Raw genomic sequence first — 14,825 nt, 5'->3', positions numbered from 1 at the left:
TTATAGTCGGTGGTGACTTTAATTATTTAATTATGCGTTTAAAGCCGGCGGCAAGCATGAAACGTCATCCGAAATTGTACTGAATGCTTTCTTAGAAAATTATTTTGAACAATTAGTTCATGAGCTCACTCGAAGCGTAAATGGTTGCGAAGGCAACACTTGAACTCTTAGCAACAAATAATCCTGGACAAACATTGAGTATCGTGACGAATACAGGGATTAGCGACCACAAGGCAGTTGCAGCTGGGCTGAATACCGCAACCCCTACAAACGTCAAAAAGAAACACAAAGGACATATATTTAAAAATGCTGATAAAAATGCTCTTAACGCCTTCTTAAGAGGCAGTCTGCACTCCTTCCGATCTGATCATGTAACCGCGAAAAAGTTGTGCAATGATTTGATCAAGATAGTATAGACATTTCATTTTGTTACCTAACGGTCAAGTTGCTTGATTCCTTAATAAGTGGATCCTCAGTAGACGTGAACGAATGATGGAACAAGCAGTTAGAGGGGCCTTTTTTCGGGCAGCAGTCTTGTCCCTAGCGATGAGACAAGTTCTGCAATGACGGCAGGCCACACCAAGAGTGGCCGATGTCCTGATTACTTAGCGGGAGGTTCTGAACATGTCATTGTATTTTACAGGTAGTGGTGGAGTGTGTCCCTGTCACAAACGCACAGGAAGGAATGATAGAGGCAGTGGGATTCACAGAGGAGGAGGACAGCCCATGGAGGGGAGTGGGACCATGGGGTTGGATGGTTTCAGTAGGAACATGGGCCTCTAAAGTGTCAGTAAGGAAGGATGAGGGGTGGAAGATGTTGTTGGGATGGTGATAGGTAAGAGTTTGGCTTTTAGCCTGGGTGATGGTGGATTCCTGGTAGGCATCCCAGTTGGCATGACGGTTGTCATAGACTACCTTGGGTGGGGGTGCAAGGTGGGGAGGCAGAGGCCGGTGGTCAGCAGACATTATGCTGAGAAGGACACGGAGGTGTTCAATACCTGTTGGGGCAAGGACATCATGGCGATACGCCCAAGGAGTTTCTCAGAGGCTAGGACAACATCGAGGGTGACATTGCTTTTGGAAGGGTGTGCTGGGGAATAGGAACAAGGTCACTGTGGATTGTGGAGAGCAACTGATGCCCTGATGCCACTGCCAAAGGGCAGCTGGGGAGTGACAATAGACGCTGATGTCGGTGGCAGTCACATAGGTGGAGAAGGTGCACTCAGTGTGGGAGATGAGGTCACAGGGAATAGGAGCAGTGGAGCTGACATAGTTGAATGCACAGGTGATGGAGGGGAAAAACATGCTGAGGATAATGTGTTTAGAGGGGACATTGACGAGGGGTTGTGGCTGGACTAAGGTGGCCAATGGCGCCTGCACTCAGGGACCAGGAGCATCGGTTCAGGGGAGGATACAGGGAGAGGTGCAGACAGTATGGTGGGGCTGGGGAAAGGTTTCATTCATGACAAAGGTGTCGAACCAGTGTTGGGATAGAGTGTTCGTGAGGAGTTATCTGTTGGTGAGGAAGGAGATGATGTTCTGGAAGATGATACAACACTAGTGCTGTGCCATGACAGGAAGAGAGGGAGGTGATGGAGGGGTGAGGAAAGGGTTGAACTAGGGTGTCAAGGTCGGTGAAGTGGGGTCGGTTGTGGGACAAGTGGTGAAGGTGCTGTGAAAGACAGATTGTGTGGCGAGGGAGATCTGTTGGAGGGTGTGGGTACACTGCAAAGGGTGAATGTTTTGGAGGGCTATGATTAAGAAATGGATGACCTCTTCAGTTGTGGGGGAGGATGGAGGGAATTGCTGGGATGGATAGGGGTGGATGGGACAAATGGGGGCAATAAGCTCAGGGATGGCAGGACAGGGTTTGCCTTACATTTGTAGGAGTAGCTGGGATGGAGTCCATTGCAGGTATTACAAGAAGTAGGGGGGGGGGGGGCAAGGTTGGGGCAGCTTTTGAGAAAATGAGAGGCCTCACAATGGGGATAGAAGGAAGGGTGTTTACAGTTGGGAGTCAGGTGATCATTATACATGAGGCAGCGCTGGCATGGTAGGATTGGGGAGGGGATTTGGAGGAATCAACTGGGTGGCAGTGGTGAAAACTCAGGACACCCTTCATGAGGAGGTGGTCGATGGAAGGGACAGATTCCGAAAAGAACCACATGAGATAAGTGGTACTGGAGGCATTGTGGATGTGGCAGGCAGAGCAGATTTCAAGGTCAGGGTATAGTTCAGCCAGGACCTCATCCCCCAAAGTGATCATGACAGTGTGGCTTGGGGGGCGACAGGGAGGCTGGTGCTGACGAGGACAGGAAGAGGAGAGGAACAGTGTCAGGGATATGTGGGGGGCAAACGTTTATGGAGGAGGTCCATATGAAAGGAGAGGGGGAGGGGGACTTGATGAGGACTTAGTCCCTGTGGAGAATCAGTTGAAAGATGAGAGCACCTGGGAGATACTTTCGTATCTCCATAGTGAGGGTGCAGGCATCAAAGGACTTGGGGTCTGGGATGGGCAGGATAAAAAAGTGTGTGGGCATAGTGGAGGTGTGTAGGTATAGTGGAGAAACTGGGAGGTGCTGTTGCTTCTGTCGTGGCAATCGTGGCCTGGCATGACATGATGCAGGCGGGAGAGGCACACGATTAAGTGACAGGAGGAGGGGCAGAGGGGAAGCTGACCATATGAGGGGTGACAGTGAAGGCGACAGTGGAGGGATATGTGAGGGCAGGGGAAGGAGTGGTAGCCATTGCAGGTGTGGAGGCTGGGGGAAAGGAGTAGACTGCAGGGCAGGGGATGGGGGAATGGGTGAATGAGGGATGGGAGGAGAGGTGAGACCAAAGGCGGCACTCCAGGAAGTGATAGTGAAAGTGGGGGTGGGAGAGGTGTAGATTACAGTGGAGGTAGGAGGGCTCATGGCAGGCGCTGACAGACAGATGGTGACGGATGGACAGATGGACGAACTGACTGACAGCAGGCGGTGGCGAGCATCAGTCGGCGGCGACGGCGGTAACGGCGAGCACCGGTTGGCCGCGGAAAGCACAGGTCGGAGGCGGTGGCGGCAGCGGACAGACCGCAGCGACGTCCAAACGCGTCTCTGAGTGTAGCTCAGGCAGCGTAATCCTCCAAAACGGAAGTGGTCTACCCATATATTGTTTGAATACTGAACCGATAGTGAGCAGCTGAGGCTGACAGAAGCGGCGCTTATAATCTCCTCTTGTAGAGGCCACTTCTGTCGTGGTGTGGTCCTCATCTGTGCACCCCTGGCCGATGTCGTTTCATCACCTCCTCCTGTCTTGCGTTCTTCATATTCATCCAGCGCTTGTGGTTACGCCAGAACAAGGTGGTAATTTGGAGCTCAATTTCTTTGAACGAAGGACATTTTGGAGGAAGGTTTGCACTAACTATTTGAAAAGTCCCTGGGCTGTGAGAAAATGCAGAATTTTTGACAGTTAGAAGCCAGAGCTTAAGTTAGAAGTGGTCAGAGTTGAAGAGGGAGTTACAGAGGCACATACATAGTTCAAGAATTAGTATGTTACTCCATGAGTCATGGCTCTATGCTGCTAGGTGGTCTGGTGTTGAACCATCGATTCTGGTGAGAACAGCATGCAGTGTGGGTTGTCATGGGATGAGACTGGTTAGATGTTTCTGATCCGTTTCTTTTAAACTTGGTCAATAATCAAGATGATATTTTGTCCTGCAGCTGTCGGTTCATCCATGACTGAGTGCGTTTATATTTTCATACAGAATCTATGACATGTTTCTTGGTACGATCGGAACAGTCATTACATACCCTGCATGGCTTATGCGTTTCAAGGAGGGAACCAATTGAAATGGGGTCACTTTTGCTTATCCATTCCCTGTGGTAATATCTGTAATACTGAATCGAAATTTACTAATTGTATTATCTTTTGTTTTTCTTGTATATGCTTCCATTTTTAGTGTGTGTGCTCGCAAAGATTAAAAACAAATTGGTTACTCTGGACAGAGAATAACTATTCAGTAGATAAATGACATTTTTTCAGCGTATTCCAATCAGTAATCATTGTTGATTTAGAAAGATGTGACACCGATTACTGACTTACAAGCAATAACCTTCTTTTTAATTATTCGATACGCTGCATGACGAATTCCATAACGTCTCTGAGTTTATGAGGAGCAGTCTGTCTCTCGGTGAGTCCAACACGAACAGATCACTAAAGCGACCTAGAGGTTCGTTAGCTAAAGTCGGCGTCTTGCTACCCAATACTGAGTACAACACCACGATTGACATACCGATATTTCGAGGTTCTGAAGAGAATGAACGTTGCGAGATAATCTTGTGGGCCGGGTCCCTGGCGTGACGGTATGGGATGGCGTTGGATGTACAAGGATCACCTCTGGTTCACATAGCCGGTAATTTGAGAACGTGCCGTCACATTATATGGCCACACATGAGCGAATTTCCGAGACTGGCGAGCACAGCTGGCCATTTCGGCGGATATCTCTGAACGATCTAGTACGCCAATACGAGGCCAATCGTTTCCCACTAGCGTCCAGCCCCTGGAGCTAGCTGTCTGCAGGCTCCTGTCTGCAGGCTGGGTCCTTCCGTGAGGGCAAATCGGTGGATTTTCGTGTTTTATCAGCGGATTCACGACTGCCGCGCACGGTCGACAGACTAGAAGACACGGGCAGCGGATTTCAGGAATTGCGACTATGACTCAATACTCGTACAGTATGGCGTTTTATAGGCAATTTATTGTTTGTAGTACATTTTCTCAAGTTGAAAGTAGTTTATATCTTCGAGAGACGATGAGGTACGGAGGAGATATACAACGTAAATTCAGTATGTGTAGGAAAAAGAAAAAAAGATAAGGAGAAAGACAAGTGGTGCAGTAAAGTTCAGATGGAAATAGCTGGTACACTGTTCGAAAACAAGAAGGGGAGGAGATATACGTACTTGGAAAAGTCCTAGAGACAAGAGAAGACTACATTTGTTTTACACTGTGATTTCACCACGGAGACATAAATCAAGTGTTTGATCGTAAGGCGTACCCGGCAGCAAATATAGATTCATATCACAATTTCGATAGGATGAGTAATAGACTAAAGTTTAAAAGAATCACCCGAAACAATCAATGAGGGATGACGCGTGATACTCAACTACTGAGACATGGGGATTTGCTAAGCCTGCAAAAATTGTGATTGTGACTAACACAACAGGAAGATCAGTGGAAGAGTAATCCTACCCCAGAAAGGGTAATGGGATAAGTAGGAGAGGTAAATATTAGCACACGAAAGGTAGCTACAAAGACACCTTAGATAATAGAAGAAATATTTCAATTTATCAAAGAAAGAAGGAAGACTGAGTATGACAGGCCTTCCGAAGACTTCCTATCAAACAATTCAGAAGACATTCTTTCGCAATTTCTAAAATTATTGCGGAAAAATAGTAATCAAGTGACTGTGCTGGTTGGTTTGCAGGAACTACAAACTCGAATGTAGGCAGGTAAGTTCGAAAAATATGACACATTAACCTTACTATCTCATGCCTCGAAGTTGCTCACAGTAAAAACACTCGTATACAAAAGAATCGAAACGGAGATTGTGTGTCTGTCAGAGGACGATCGGATTTGTTTTAGAGCACGTGAGCGGTATTTTGATGTTTCATTTGATAATGGAAGCAAGACTTAAGAAATATGAAGATACGTTCACAGGATCCACTTACCTAGATAACGCTCCTAGAACGTAAAACGGCGGAAGCTGGTCGAACTCAGAAAAATGGGTGTAAGCTTTAGGAAAGGTGGGTAATACACAACATGGCAACATGTGCAGCAACCAAGAGGGAACAATAAAAAGGGAAGAAGACTAAGAACGAAGTGGTCGGATCAAAATGGGTTTAGTACATGGATGCAGTCTTTCGCAGTTGCTGTTCAACCTGTACACCGACGAAGCAGGAACAAAAATTAGAATGTCTTTAAGGACTGGGATTATAGTTCAAGGCGAAAGGATGTCAATGGTAAGATTCTCTGAAGAGATTGCTGTCGCTCAGGGAAAGTGAAAATGGTTTGGATTAACAATAAACCAAAGAAAGATGAAAGTAATTACCACCAGTAGAAAAAGATTTGCGATAAACTTCACATTAAAATTGAGGGTTACAGAGTAGGCGAAGTGAGGGAACTCTGCGTTGTTATAAGGGAAACAGCACGTGACGGACGAAGCAACAGTATAGTAAGCTTTTTGTAAACCAGCAAACTGACTCCGTTCAACCGTTAATACGACGTCATCAACCGCTACCGACTATAATGGTGGAAAAAAGTCGCAACATCAAAAAGGAGTTGTGTGACCTAAATGAAAGTTGGTAGTCGTGTTTTTGCGTCGTAAAAATGATGTCTACTCAAATTTCTCGCTCTTAGCGCCACTATGAGGAAGCAAATCAGGTTTCTTTTGAATTTTCGCTGTAACGGTCACGACCGTTAGTTACTTTTGAGATTGTACGTGTTACGCTGATGCAGTCCAGAATGCCTTTAAGACGACAAACACGCCATTACGAACACCTCCCTAAGTTTGAACGAGGTCGTGTAATAGGGCTATGAGAAGCTGTATTTTCCTTCTCTGATACTGCACAAAGAAGTGCGAGGAGTGTAGCCACTGTACGTGATGGCTGACAGCGGTGTCACGAGAATGTACGGTCACAAGAAGGCCGGGCTCGGTGCGGCCACGTGCCACTGCCGAGATGGAAGACCGTCGTGATCGCAGTATGGCTCTAGCCCATCGTAAAACGTCTGCATCAGTAATTAAGCAGCAGCTTACACCACAGAGAGATAATGCACTGTTAAAAATCGGTTACTTCAGTAACAGCTCCTAGCCAGATACCCCGGAGCGTGCATTCCACTTACCCAAAATCAACACTATTTGCAACTTCATTTTTGTGAAGCTAGATCTCATTAGAAGATAGGGTGGACGTCTGTCGTGTTTCCTCATGGAAGCTAGTTCTACCTCGGTGCTAGTGATGGCCGTTTGTTGGTTTGCAATCAACCTGTGTTGGGTAATATGTTTCCTTTCTATGAGCGTTACGTTGTTGACATACTCATAACATTTCAAAAGTGACCAAGATATGCAACGAATGTTTCATGTTTTTCACAGTTTTCACGAAAAAATGAATTTCACTAAAGAAATGCAAAACGATGAGAGAGAACTCAATTTTCTTGATTTGAAGCTTAAGTTAATTGACAACAAAGTAAGCTTCGACATTCTTCCTAAAAATATTTGTTTTCTGATAATATTATCCCAGCAAATTCTTGTCACCCACAAACTCACAAAATTTCCGTCTGTCACTCTGCAATCCATCGTGCCGTGAACACACATTTAGAACAGGATTGTTTAGAAAAAGAAATATCTTTAGTGAAATCCATATCTATTTTCGTTGGATACGCCCCTATGTTAATTGACCAGGTTATTAGGAAAAAAACAGCTGTAAAATGTTCAACCTTACGAAATAACAGGGCGACAAAGAGTGAGGGTAATTTTCATGGTTACTTAAAGCTATAAGTGGTTGTTTCTTTTCTTTCTTTTATCTCGTTTATGTTGTTAAGTTTTTTGCTAATGGAGGGGTCTTCCCGTTCAGGTGTATTTTTGCTTCTGATGAGGGTATGTTTAGATATACCGAAACCGTGGTCAAGAATTTCAATAAATCTTTATCTTGCAACTGTTTGGCTGTTATAATTTACTGTGAAGATCTTCAACAGTCGCTGCTTCAAAATTTTGTAAGATATTAATTTTGGAGCTATCTGTCGAATGCTTAACGAAATGTAATCTTACTTTGTAACGTTCTATAAATTCGCTAAGATTCCAAAAAACACTGAAAGCTGGCTGTGTAGCCTTCAGGACAAAAGCCTAATATTAAGAAAGCAAATGGAACACAAAAAATAAACTAGCTTAGCCAAAGAGGGCATTTCAGGCTAAAAGAAATTTACCAGTATCAAACGTCGAGTTTAATTTGAGGAGTAAATTTCTGAAAATGTTCATTTGTAGCATTGACTGAAGGTAAGGCGCGCAGTGCCCTAGCTTGCGAAATAAGGAGGTGAGTCAAACCAGATTGCAATCCGCGCGGCGGATTACCGAGCTTTTAGAAGCTTTTCCGCGTTATTTTAGACGAATGCTGGGCTACTACCCAAATTCCACCTAACATAATATGATACACAAAGAGCTAAAATACGATAGCACATTAAACAATGCTCACACGAGTCATATAGAGGTGGTGCACTCGAGTCTTCTCCCTTAATTTACCATGCTACTATAGTGTGAGGATAGGAACCTGGTTACGATAGACTGACGGGAAAAAAACCGCAGCACCAGAAAAGTAATTAACGAAGAGTAATGAACCATGGACCTTGCCGTTGGTGGGGAGGCTTGCGTGCCTCAGCGATACAGATGGCCGTATCGTAGGTGCAACCACAACGGAGGGGTATCTGTTGAGAGGCCAGACAAACGTGTGGTTCCTGAAGAGGGGCAGCAGCCTTTTCAGTAGTTGCAGGGGCAACAGTCTGGATGATTGACTGATCTGGCCTTGCAACATTAACGAAAACGGCCTTGCTGTGCTGCTACTGCGAACGGCTGAAAGCAAGGGGAAACTACACCCGTAATTTTTCCCGAGGACATGCAGCTTTACTGTATGATTAAATGATGATGGCATCCTCTTGGGTAAAATATTCCGGAGGTAAAATAGTCCCCCATTCGGATCTCCGGGCGGGGACTACTCAGGAGGATGTCGTTATCAGGAGAAAGAATACTGGCGTTCTACGGATCGGAGCGTGGAATGTCAGATCCCTTAATCGGGCAGGTAGGTTAGAAAATTTAAAAAGGGAAATGGATAGGTTGAAGTTAGATATAGTGGGAATTAGTGAAGTTCGGTGGCAGGAGGAACAGGACTTCTGGTCAGGTGACTGCAGGGTTATAAACACAAGATCAAATAGGGGTAATGCAGACGTAGGTTTAATAATGAATAGGAAAATAGGAATGCGGGTAAGCTACTACAAACAGCATAGTGAACGCATTATTGTGGCCAAGATAGATACGAAGCCCACACCTACTACAGTAGTACAAGTTTATATGCCAACTAGCTCTGCAGATGATGAAGAAATTGAAGAAATGTACGATGAAATAAAAGAAATTATTCAGATAGTGAAGGGAGACGAAAATTTAATAGTAATGGGTGACTGGAATTCGAGTGTAGGAAAAGGGAGAGAAGGAAACATAGTAGGTGAGTATGGATTCGGGCTAAGAAATGAAAGAGGAAGCCGCCTAGTAGAATTTTGCACAGAGCACAACTTAATCATAGCTAACACTTGGTTTAAGAATCATGAAAGAAGGTTGTATACGTGGAAGAACCCTGGAGATACTAAAAGGTATCAGATAGATTATATAATGGTAAGACAGAGATTTAGGAATCAGGTTTTAAATTGTAAGACATTTCCAGGGGCAGATGTGGACTCTGACCACAATCTATTGGTTATGACCTGTAGATTAAAACTGAAGAAACTGCAAAAATGTGGGAAATTAAGGAGATGGGGCCTGGATAAACTGAAAGAACCAGAGGTTGTACAGAGTTTCAGAGAGGAGGACTTGGAAGAGCAGTTGAACGGAATGGACAGTGTCTTGAAAAGAGGATATAAGATGAACATCAACAAAAGCAAAACTAGGATAATGGAATGTAGTCAAATTAAATCAGGTGATGCTGAGGGAATTAGATTGGGAAATGGGACACTTAAAGTGGTGAAGGAGTTTTGCTATTTGGGAAGTAAAATAACTGATGATGGTCGAAGTAGAGAGGATATAAAATGTAGACTGGCAATGGCAAGGAAAGCGTTTCTGAAGAAGAGAAATTTGTTAACATCGAATATAGATTTATGTATCAGGAAGTCGTTTCTGAAAGTATTTGTTTGGAGTGTAGCCATGTATGGAAGCGAAACATGGACGATAACTAGTTTGGACAAGAAGAGAATAGAAGCTTTTGAAATGTGGTGCTACAGAAGAATGCTGAAGATTAGATGGGTAGATCACATAACTAATGAGGAGGTATTGAATAGTATTGGGGAGAAGAGAAGTTTGTGGCACAACTTGACTAGAAGAAGGGATCGGTTGGTAGGACATGTTTTGAGGCATCAAGGGATCACAAATTTAGCATTGGAGGGCAGTGTGGAGGGTAAAAATCGTAGAGGGAGACCGAGAGATGAGTACAGTAAGCAGATTCAGAAGGATGTAGGTTGCAGTAGGTACTGGGAGATGAAGCAGCTTGCACAGGATAGAGTAGCATGGAGAGCTGCATCAAACCAGTCTCAGGACTGAAGACAACAACAACAACAATGAAATTTCGCGAGTATATTTTTCTAGGTCACATATTCCAGCGACTAACATTGTAAGATCACAGGTTATTGTAAACGCAGATAAGCCAGTGTAAATGTGAAATGCTGGTACATCAATAAGTGGTAATGGAAATCTCTGACAAGGGAATCACAGACGTTGGGAAGAGGAACATGCGTAAAATAGAGGAAACTGTTAAGAAACCATGGGCGACAGAAGAAATACTTCACTTGATCGATGAAAGAAGGAAGTACAAGAACGCTCAGGGAAATCCAGGAATACAGAAATACAGAAATACAAGTCGCTAAGGAATGAAATAAACAGGAAGTGCAGGGAAGCTAAGTCGAAATGGCTGCATGAAAAACGTGAAGAAATCTAAAAAGGAAGGACTGACTCATCATATACGAAAGTCAAAACAAACATCGGTGAAATGAAAAGCAAGCGTAATAATATTAAGAGTCCAACGGGAATTCCACTGTTAAACGCAGATGAGAGAACAGGTATGTGGAAAAAGTACAGTGAAGCATTCCATGAGGGGAAGATTTGTCTGATTTAATTAAAAAAGAAACATTAGTCAATTTAGAAGAGATAGGAGATCCAGTATTAGAATCATAATTTAATAGAGGGTTAGAGGACTTGAGATCAAATAAGGCTGAAAGGATAGATAATATTCCACAAGAATGTCTAAAATTATGGGGGAAAGTGGCAACAAAACGATTTTTCACGTTGGAGTGTAACATGTATTACTCTGGCGACATACCATCTCACTTTCAAAAAAATATCATCCACACGATTCCGAAGACTGCAAGAGCTGATAAATGCGAGAATTATTGACAATCAGTTTAATGCTTATACATGCAAGTAGCTGACAAGAGTAACGTACTGCAGAATGGAAAAAAATGAGGATTTCTTGGATAAGGATAAGTTTGGCTTTGGGAAAGGTAAAGGCACCAGATAGGCAATTCTGACATTGCAATTAATAGTGGAAGGAAGACTAAAGAAAAATGAAGACATGTTCATAGGATTTTTCGACCTGGAAAAGGTTTCGACTTTGTAAATGATGCAAGATGTTCGAAATTGTGAGAAGAATGGGGCTAAGCTTTATGAAGAGACGTGAAATATGCAATATATACAAGAGCCAAGAGGGAATAGTAAGAGTGGATGACCAAGGACGAAGTGCTCGGATTAAGAAAGGGTGTAAGACAGGAATGTAATCTTTCGCCCCTACTGTTAAATCTGAGCATCGAAGAAGTAATGATGCAAATAAAATAAAGGAGTGGGATTAAAATTTAGGGTGAAAGGACGTTAATGATTAGATTCGCTGATGACATTGTTACCCTCAGTGAAAGTGAAGAACAATTACATGATCTGCTGAATGGAGTGGACAAATGAACAGTCTAATGAGTACAGAATATGGATTGAGAGTAAATCGAAGAAAGACGAAAGTAATTAGCAATAGCAGAAATGAGAAGGGCGAGAGACATGACATCAGGACTGGTGGTCATGAAGTAGATGAAGGTAAGCAATTCTGCTACCTAGGCAGGAAAATAACCAATAACTAGCGGAGCAAGGAGACCATCAAAAGCAGACTAGCACTGGCAAAAAGGGCTTTCCTTGCCAAGAGAATTGCTAATATTAAACATAAGTCTTAACTTGAGGAATAACGTTTTAAGACTGTACGTTTGGAGCACAGCATTGCATGGTATCGAAACATGCACTGTGGGAAAACCAAAACGGAAGAGAATCTATGCATTTGAGATGTAGTGCTACAGATGAATGGTGGAAATTAGGTGGACTGATAAGGTAAGGAATGATGAGGTTCAGCGCAGAATCGGAGAGGAAAGAAACAGACAACTAAAAGGGTCAGAATGATAGGACATCTGTTAAGACATCAAGGAATGATTTCCATGGTACTAGAGGGAGCTGTAAGGGGCTAAACCTAGCAAGTAATTGAGATGAAGAGGTTGCTACGGGAGAGGGATTCGTAGTGGGTAGCGTCAAACCAATCTGAGAACAGACGACTCATACAAAAAGAAATAACCGCCAGAATATTCAATGCAAGCATGCAAACGTGCATTCATTGTGTTGTACAGGTGTCGTATGTTAGTTTTTGGGATGGAGTTCCATGCCTTTTGCTTTTGGCCCGTCAATAGAAGGACTGCTAATGCTGGTTGTGAATGACGCTTTAGTTATCCAGTGATGTCTCCCATGTGTTCGATTGGAGAGAGAGCTGGTGATCGAGCAGCCAAAGCCAAATGTCGACGCTCTACAGAGCATGTTGGTTCACAACGGTGCCATGTGGACGAGCATTGTCCTCTTGTAAAACACTCCATGCAATGCTGTTCATGAGTAGCAGCACCACAAGTTAAATCACCAGGTTGACGTAAAGTTTTGCAGTCAACGTGCCTGGAATAACCACGCGAGTGGTCCTGCTGTCATACGAAATCGCACCCCGACCACAGCTGCAGGTGTAGGTTCAGTTCGTCTAACACAGCGACAGGTTTCTGCAGGCCCTCAACTAGCCCCTTTCTATCCAACATACGGCCATCACTGACACCGAGACGGAACCAGCTTTCATCAGAAAACAGAACTGCCCTCCACCCTGTCCTCCAATGAGCTCTCGCCTGACACCACTGAAGCTGCAATTAGGGGTGGTTTGGGATCAGTGAAATGCACGTTACTGGCTTGGAGCATTTCTTGAAGATAACCGATTTGTAATAGCTCATTATATCCGTGTGACATTTCGTTGAATCTTTATAGTTGCAACTGCTGCTAAAATTGCTGTTGCATATGCAGTACGAGGCACGAGAGCCATAAGCCGAACATGATCGTCTTCCGGCTTGGTAGTAGCTCTTGCCCATCCGGAATCCAGTATTCTTGTGACCAAAAATTCTCGTGACCACCGCTACCAGCAATAACATTCAGTGGCAACAGTCCTGCCAAGTCTTTCTGCGGTATTTCAGAAAGAACATCCAGCCTTTCATAGCACTATTACACGACCTCATTAAATTTCTGTGATGTGTCTTTGTCACCTTAAAGGCATTCTTGACTACCACGTCCAACGCTCATTCCATCTCTTCCTCTTCCTTTTCTCTGTACACTTCCTCCTCTCCCACTCTCTGTTTCCTCATCCACTTTTCTCTCCTCATCTGCTCCTCCGCACTATCTCCCTCAAATCCCCCCACTGTCTGTCTACGTCTCCCTCTACCCTTCTCTGTCCACGTTACCATGCTAACGAAAATAAGACACTTGGTGTTCTTACCCCCTATAGTATTTCCTCTCAGAGCGTGACTAATATGTACCAAGTTTGGTTGTAACCGTCCGGTGATTTAGAATGCCCTTTTTACCCGTGGCTTTGCCCACGTACGCACGTGCTAAATATCTATTTCACAATTATTTACCATATTTCACGCCTATTAATACACATATTTCACCTGCATCTCTAGCTAATTTCGTCCTGCAATTTTATTTTCACGCAGCTTAATATTTATGACGTCATTTCTCCTTAAATAACGGCTGTATAATTTTGCAGGTACAGACAGTGGTATGTGAGGCTACCGTCTGCGAAATATGTTGTGAATAGCGTTAGTAGTAAAGAAGTAATAATTTGAAATGTCATGCATGAAGTGGCAGTTTTTCACGCATGCCGTTGTTTATCACGTAATATTCCTGAGAGTGGTGTTGCGTGATATAATTCAGTGATTTTTGTCAATACTGTCTGAAAAATGTGTCTCGAATGCAATTAGTAATAAAGAAGTAATAAATTAAACCGTCAGTCTTCGTGTGGTTGTTTCACTGCCTGAGCAGCGAAAATGTACTAAGCGATAAAATTTTTTCGTTTCATATTCTGTGGTGATTCTTAGCAAGAAAAAGTCTCGTATAGGTTTGAAATTGTGTCTCTGCGCGGTATGGGATACATTGGTTTTCCACCCCCAAGTGTAGGGAACCCCTTTTATAGAGATAGGAGGTTCTTACCCGCACATCATGATTTCAAGACAGCAAGACAGTAAGTGATGTGCCTATCAAGTTTGGTTGAACTCAGTCCAATGGTGTAGGAAGAAATGTGACGTACGTACACACCCATTTTGATAATGTGCTTGGATGCTTCTAGCAACTAACAGCATGATCCAAATACGTCAACGAACTTTAAGAGCTTCTTAAGAATGTATTTTTCTTGACCAATAACAAAGAAAATCACATACAGAGACAGTTATATTTTAAGATGTGCTTAATTTGAATTGATCTTGGTGAATTCAGGCGAGAGCTAAATTTACCGCTTACGTCATGGACTGAGTGCTATGTCCAATGAGGGGTTAATAAAGATTGAAAGGGATTTTTTTTCGGTCTTCCAATGTTGACATGTCACGAATGCGCTCAGTTAACACCGAAATGTTGCTCTGGTATGAATTTCAAATGGAAGTAACGTGAATAAGCATTACAAGGACGGTCATCTTCAAATGTGGTACATGTTCGTAACAAGTAATAT

Source organism: Schistocerca gregaria, chromosome 2, assembly GCF_023897955.1.
Source record: "Schistocerca gregaria isolate iqSchGreg1 chromosome 2, iqSchGreg1.2, whole genome shotgun sequence".
NCBI classification, from domain to species: domain Eukaryota; kingdom Metazoa; phylum Arthropoda; class Insecta; order Orthoptera; family Acrididae; genus Schistocerca; species Schistocerca gregaria.
The sequence above is the reverse complement of the archived record's forward strand: the minus strand, read 5'-3'. Positions refer to the sequence as shown.